The 7,817-nt window shown below is 37.2% G+C and overlaps 1 long non-coding RNA gene across 1 annotated transcript; it reads left to right on the forward strand.

The window, feature by feature from the left end:
- Positions 1 to 562: 562 nt before the first annotated feature.
- On the forward strand, positions 563 to 7,811 carry LOC104911454. Its single transcript, XR_793920.2, has 3 exons — positions 563 to 701; positions 1,193 to 1,239; positions 5,647 to 7,811. It is a non-coding gene; the product is annotated as an uncharacterized LOC104911454 (long non-coding RNA).
- Positions 7,812 to 7,817: the final 6 nt, after the last annotated feature.

Below are 7,817 nucleotides of genomic sequence, written 5' to 3' on the forward strand. Positions count from 1 at the left end.
ACATTTTTACAGGTGGTGAAGCTGAAGTTGAATGCAAATCCCATTGGTGAATTTCATGTAAATGTTAGTAAGGAAGGAGCTCATAACAAGTCCCAAGTTTGGGAAATTGAGCACAGTAGTTGGCAGAAATGGTGATTGAAGGTATATCGGTTGCAATTTTCAGTTTTTATTTGAACTTCTGGGTGGCATAGTAGGTGCACTGGATGCCCCATCCCTGGAGGCATTCAAGGCCAGACTGGATGTGGCTCTGGGCAGCCTGGTCTGCTGGTTGGCAACCCTGCACGTAGCAGGGGCATTGAAACTACATGATCATTGTGCTCCTTTTCTACCCAGGCCATTCTGTGATTCTATGATGTTAAGCAAGAAAGCGTTAGAAAATTTTGACAAATATTGTTGTAATGAATGTCCAGTAACAAAGGAAGTAGAGATGAAAGATGACATGGACTCCGTGATCGTTTCGCTAGTTGTGTGGTGTGTGGTTTGGTGGTTAGATTCCTCCAGTGTTACTGCCTCATATCCTACACTGTCTTGATTGTCTTTGTTTCCTAACAAAGTTCTGGGAATCGTTTCTGACAGTTTGCTCTCTTTACGTTTTGCAGGATGCTTCATCAGCAGATATTCGGAAAGCATATAGGAAGCTTTCACTGATTTTACACCCAGACAAGAACAAAGATGAAAATGCAGAAACACAGTTTAGGCAAGTAAGTGCAATGTTTGGTTATATAAGTTTTGTGAAAATAGGATCAGATTTTTATAGAATGATGGCGTCTTAGTAAGAACGATGAATCTATTTTTTTCTTTTCTTTTTTTAAATCTTTACAGACCAAAACCATGAAACTGTTGTCATTAGTTCAGCCTTTAAAATATGCTGATGACTAAATACTGGCTACTTAATTTGAAGAAGAACTTTTGGATGAAACAAATGATACATAGTTTGTTGTTGTTTGTTTCTTTGTAACTGAGACAGAAGTCTCAGTTGCTTGTTTGCATCTCTGATGGCAGCTTATATATGATTATGTCACTGTTTCATCTGCACATGGAGTCTCACTCATAATGCTGTAAGGAGAAAAGTGGAAATTACTGAAGAGCTTTTTTTTTTTTTTGCAAATGTAACATGTAATACTATTATTAATATTTTACAAGCTCTTTTCTAAAGTAATATTAAGTATTTCTTTTTGTGTTTTTGTTGAAGTTGGTGGCTATCTATGAGATTTTAAAGGATGAAGAAAGAAGGAAGAGGTGAGTTAATCTGCAGTTTCCTAAATATTCATTTATGCCAGTCATAAACTGAAGTCCTGTTTGTCTTAAATGTAACTATTTAGATGATTTTTGCATAATTTCAGTTTGTAATTTTTCTGATTGTGGGCTGAAAGGGGAAGCTGATAGGTATTTTTGTGTGATATGTTCATTATCCTCCCTTACAAGCTTTAAAAACCAATCTGCTACTTGGAGCAAATCATTGTTTTAACATTTCTCAAATGTGTCACTTATTTGGATTGTGTTAAATGTTGTTGTCTGTTTTATTAAAGCTGTGGTTGAACTTACAGTTCTTGATTCATCTGTCAGTCATAATTCAGTGTTCCAAGAAAAGTTTCTTTGTGTGATATTTGGGGTTATCTTCAATTTTTACCTTCTTTAACATTTTTTCTGCTCTTTATTTTATTGCTTTTTTTTCAGATGTGTTGTCTATGGTATTTGAAACTTTGATGTGAATACAATATTTTATTGACAATTGATAATTGTCCCTGCAGCTTTGGAAGCAGGTCCAGAAGTATGTGAAGGGGTTAGGACTGAAAACTGAAAAGCTATGCTTTTCTGGAAGATTTTGTTGTTGTTTTGTTTTGTTTTTCTTCTTAAGAGGCTGTCCAAATGAGCTAATGATTGTAAGGGAAATTGAACCATTGTAGAAGTACATTTATGTTGGAGTTCTAGTGAAGCGGCTTTTGGTTTACAAGTCTAAGCCGGGGATTGTGAGGCATTTCTTGAAGGGTTTTTGGTTTCTTGTCATGACTCCTGGTTTGATAGTACACATAGTACAGTCTTTGATCCTTTCATCAAGTGTCATGAAAATGTACTTCAGAGAAGTACTTTTGAAAATTGGTAGTTTTTTTCATTTCTCCTGTCACCAAAGATTGTTCTTGTGAAGTCCTAATTGAGGAAACGTTAAAATAAACAAGTCTTTAGTAAGTGGCTTCAGATTAGTTGAAAAGTTGGTTGTCCCAAACATTTTCTCACTTCTTTGTTTGTAACTTTGCTTATGTCTGCGATGTGATATTTTGGAACTTATTTGGAACTTATTTCCCCATTATATCCCCATTACTGGGGATCACCTTGCAGATATTATGGTGTCTTTTTTCATGGAACAGTAGTGAAGTAGCTTATGAAAATTGTTTTTAAGCCTTGTATACATTATGAAAGTTACTAATTTAACCAGCTTGTTTAAGCAAATGTTATTAATTAGTATAGCACAGTAATAAATAATGAAAAGTTAAAGCAGAAATGGATTGCTCCAGCTTTTATTGATTTCATTGTCAGTAACTTCTTTTGCACATAGGCAGCAATATCTTTTGTATTTTTGTTTGCAGTGCAGATATGTGGTTGATCCTGCTTCTATCACTAATTAAGCATAAATATAGTTGAATAAAATAGCATTTACTGTCAGATAATTTCTTAGAAATGATATGCAGGATAAGCTGGAGAGTTGGGTGGAGAGGAACTGAATGACTTTCAGCAAGAACAGAGTCCTACAACTGGGAGGAGTAACTGCATGCATCAGTACAGGTTAGGAGCTGACCTGCTGGAGTGGAGCTCTGTAGAGAAAGACCAGCATGTTCTGGTGGGCAGTAGGTTGGCTTTGAGCAGTAGTGTGCCCCTGTGGCCAAGAAGGCCAATGGTATACTGGAGTGTGTTAAAAATAATGTGGCCAGCAGTTCAGGGAGAGGTGATCCTCCTCCCTCTACTCTGCCCTGATGAGGCCATATCTGGAGCGCTGTGTCCAGTTTGGGCTTCTCTGTTCAAGAAAGACAGGGAACTTCTGGAGAGAGCCCAGCAGAGGGTGACAAGGATTATTGGAAGCCAGGACCATCTCCCTTATGTAAAAAGACAGAGCTGGGGCTGTTCAGTCTGGAGAAGAGAAGACTGCAGGAGGGGTTATCAATGCATATAAATAAATACCCAATGGGCAGGAGTCAAGTGGATGCAGCCAGGCTCTTTTCAGTGGTGCTCAGTGACAAAACAAGGGGCAATAGGCATAGGAAAGGCAAACTGGAACATACGAAGTTCCATACACATGTGAGGAAAAACTTACTTAATGTGAAGGTGACAGAGCAGTGGAGCAAGCTGCTGAGAAAGGTTGTGGAGTCTCCTTCTCCAGAGATGTTCAGAAATTGCCTGGATGCTTTCCTGTGTGACCTGCTGTAGGGAATCTGCTTTAGCAGGGGGTTGGACTAGGTGATTTCCAGAAGTCCCTTCTGTTTTGTTATTCTGTGATTTAGGAATAATGTGAAGTAGATGATCTTAGAGGTCTTTTCCAACCTTGGTGATTCTATAAACAATAGCATATGGTTTCTTTACTTTCAGAAAACATTTGTTCCTTAGCTTTATTTCACAGTCTAATGGTAAACTCTCATTGAGCTGTGAGAAGAGTATTTTCTCCTTTTTCCTTTAAGGAATTGTTGCCTCATATCCTTAAAATAAGCCTCAAATAATTTTGCTAAGAGCTGTGTTTCTCTTGCAAGGTAATTCATCTGTTTCTTGCAGCCATATGGCGAAGGAAAGGAGAGAGTGGTTGCTTCTGGGCATTTTCCTACTTAGAATGTTATTTGGTTATCTGTTGTAAGGGAAGAGGTTCGAAGTTTACCTTCATACCCATGCACAGGATGCTGCAGCATTTGTCTCAGGGCTTATCAATTCATCTTTATCCTAATTCCAGAGCTTGGGTCTGCTGCAACAAGGCTTTCTGCCTGATTTCCCCCCCCCCTTGGCAGCATGATAGTTTTTATTTCTAAAGTAAAGACCTGTTGGGCTGAGATGGGAGTTGGTCTTGCAAATTACTTGGTGGCAATTCTGGCAGTTTAGCTGGGAATCCCTTTGGAATAGGATGTGTAAATGGTTTGGAGCACAAGATTACATCGTCTTGAGAAGAGTGAGCTGCAGACCCCTTTTGGGGATGCCCGCAGTACCTGCCTGCCTCCGGCTGTTCGTCTCAGAAGTGATGTAATCCAGCATTGATCTTGGTGTGTATGCAGAGGGCAGAAACGGTACAAATAGGAGTAAAAGGACCTGCCCTCTGTGAGCGAGCGACAGACAAACTCGTTTTGAAACAATAGAACTCTGTCTAATGAAACCCTTCCTCCATGTCGCTGTGAATGTCAGAGGCGTTAATTGTTTGTGTGTGTACAGAAAGGGTGTTCGGAAAGGCAGATCTGTTGGCCAGCTAAACGTAATCGTTGTTCTAGAACCTTTCTGGTTTTATGTTTATCGGTGGATTTTTGCTGATGATAGCTGATGACAGAAGCCTTTCTTAAAATACTGCTGTTCTTCTATTAAAATAAAATTAGCTGATAGAACTTTATAATTATAATTTAGTTTGCTTTTTTTGAGAAAGGTTCATAGCTGTTTGTGAAATATTCTAATGCTATTAGTTGTACTAGAGAATACAATAATATTGCCATGGTAGTGCTTTTCACTTACACATTTTAACTGCTGCATAATTAAAACATCCTGATGTTCTAACATGAAACATGCATGCAGATTGTTTCATGTAGCATTGTTTAACGTTTTATGCCTTGTGCACATTGCGGAGTATATGAATCTCTACAGAAAAGTTTTGTTAGGATATGTAGAAGTGGGTTCATTTCCTGAAATATATTTTAAGTCACTTATTGGTAAATAAAATTGATGATGATATTTTATTACCTTTTGATTATTTTTAATTCACAAAGAAGTTTGCATGGTTCTATTGGTTGTAATTAGGCAAAAATCTAGATTTTAATTTCTTTGTTTGTTGCCATTTTAAGGAGCTTTTTACCTACAAGGCCTATTCTCTGTAACAATGTGGACTTGATTAGAGGAAGCATTTGTAAAGGAATCAAGACATGCTTGTTTAGAGTAAGAAAGGTGTTTGTCTTTGCTCTCATCATAATTATATGTGTGCATGCATAGGTATAAATTGTTCTGACTGATGTTGCACTGGGTGTCTTTGACAGAACAAGGAGAAAAACCCCAAATAAAAAACATCAGTGAAGTATTCCTGTAGTTCAGAGCAGGTCTAATTAATTCAAGCTTATAGTATATGAAATATATCAGATCTCTGAAATAATTTGAAATATGAAATGCAGTGGCTGTGTTAAAGGGAGGAGTAAATTATAATTATATTAAAATAGATGATACTGTAATTAGCTACTACAGGTAATGGATTTTTCTTGCAATGTAATTGATTCCACAAAGAGCTCTAAAATGAAACTTTACAACAGAATGAAATTTTAATACTCGTGCAGTTGGTTGTTCCTGTACTAACACAGAATCCCGAGTTTTTAAACAAAGATTCAACGTAAGTTATAAACATGTATTATATAAATAAATATTTACAAATGTAAGTGTATTTTTGTCGTCTTGTTCATGTACTGGTGCTCTGTGGTTTTTCAGTTTGCTGACCGCTACGTGTCAGAGATAACGGGTAAGCATATCCGGTGCAGAAGATTTGTTGTGTTTTGTCTGCATAGGTCTGAGAAAAAGTACTGCAGATACAGTTTTTCTTTTCAATTTGATTTTTCTTGCCAAGAGTAGCAATTAATATACGTCACCAAAAGAAGAATGCTTTGTAATTCAATTATGAGTGTAGTTCTACACACGGATTAGCTGACTATCCTCCATAGTTAATATAGATTTCTATACATAAATCATTTAATGAAAAACCTGCTTTTAATTAAACCACATCCTAAATTTGGAAAGGAAGATTTAAAAATTAAGGGAAGCTTCTGAGTTTCAGTGGGATCATTTTCCAGTTGAAAACTTAAATATCATTGGTATCCTTATTTTTTAAATACAGAGCTTAATTACTATTGAAAGCAGTGATTTATCTTTTAACAGTATATATTCTAAAAAGTGGGTTATAATAGAAGCTATCTTCCCTTAAAATGGCCAGTCGTGTGAGCCATAATGCTCATTGATAGTAAAATCAATAGAGCATTGATTCTGAGACTTAATCCTTGGAGACTGTTGTTCCGAACAGCGGACATAGCCTAGTAAATACAGAGTGCTGTTTAAAGTGTTTAATGCAAGAGACTCTGCTGTCTTAATTTATTTTTCTTAACAGATAATTTATAATAGAATGCGGTTGTCAAACATTTTTTCCCAGCCCTGTTTTGACTATTATGAGATTGTAACCATTAGCGTATATGGACACTATTTAAATCTGTGGGCAAATTTTTCAGTGTCTCAATTAACATTTCCTATTGTACAAGGAAACAAATGCTTAATAAATTTATAGTAGTATTAAAGCAATTTGTTTTTTTCTCAATTTTGAATATTTATTTCTCTGAAGCTGTCAATGGCAGAACATATTTTGTGGAGACATATCAGTCTAATTTTAAAAAGAGGTTTTGGTTCTAAAATATGTGGTTTTTATTCTAGAATAAAAGTATGGAATGTTTTAGCAAATAAATTATTATTTTTAAATGCTAAAACATTACTACATTCTTCAAAAATAAGTTTTAGTTTTGAAATTGCTTGCTAAGCAATTTATTTAAGCAGAGAGTTTGTGTTAAGGCAGTGGTAATGAACTCTTCCTAACTTATTAGGAAAGTAAAAATGTTGTTACAACAAAATTTATGCTAATAGATATTAATCCTACTACTCTCATCATTGCCAAGGAAGATACAATTTTGCAATACACGTTTTATGTACTGGGAGCACTGTGGAATCTCGCAGTGTTAAATCTTTTGCACAGGAGCCTAGCAACGCTCGGCAGCTTGAGCAAATGTTGTATCCAAAGTCAGCTTTTCTGGATGCACCAAATTAAAGGATATTTTTTATTTAGAACCACTGCTTCTTTTTCTGCTTAAAAAAAAAAAGATTTGGCGGTGGAAATTTTTTTTTAGTGCATCTCCAAGGTATCAATTTAATAACTATCAAAGTAGCTAGTGCAGTTGTTGCATTTAAATTGATTTACATGTCAAGACTGGCAGTTTAGCAGCTGCGCTATTATTCCTGGATCGGTCAATTTACTTGAGAAAAACCTACTACTGAGTTCTACTGACCTGCATGACAATATAGGCCCTATTTCTATTCCTGTAATTAGGCCCGCTACTAACTCAGAATATTTTTAATTAAAATATTTTGGTCAATGTGTTGCACCAAATTAGGCCTTTCAGCACAGATTTAATTCTGGAAACGGTGTGATTAGAATGTGTAATGAGTTGCACTCAGTTCCAGATGAACAGGTTGTGCATCGCCAGCGCATTCAGGTTGTGGCGTTTACTGTAGGGGTCTGTGTTGGAAACTTTGCTCTGAGGAGGTAAGGAATGGCACGAGGGCGGTCGTGGACGGCTGCGCCCCATCTTCGGCACAGCCGTGGCGTCGGCGCACCGTAATTAAAAGATGCTGCAGGCATACAGAGATGACTCGAGACTTTCGTTAGGAGGAAAGCTGACGAGTCATCGTAAAAAGGGTTCCCGCAGAGACGGCAGGGTTAGCAAAATTAAGCGGCGTTAGAACAGATCGATTTCGGAGGCGGCTTCTCAAGCAGCGAGCGAGGCGAGGCCGCGCTGCGCGTAGCTGGGTGGCCCCGCGCTCAGGCCGCGCTTTCCTGACCACGC

The sequence above is a fragment of the Meleagris gallopavo genome, chromosome 6 (genome assembly GCF_000146605.3).
Source record: "Meleagris gallopavo isolate NT-WF06-2002-E0010 breed Aviagen turkey brand Nicholas breeding stock chromosome 6, Turkey_5.1, whole genome shotgun sequence".
NCBI classification, from domain to species: Eukaryota; Metazoa; Chordata; class Aves; order Galliformes; family Phasianidae; genus Meleagris; species Meleagris gallopavo.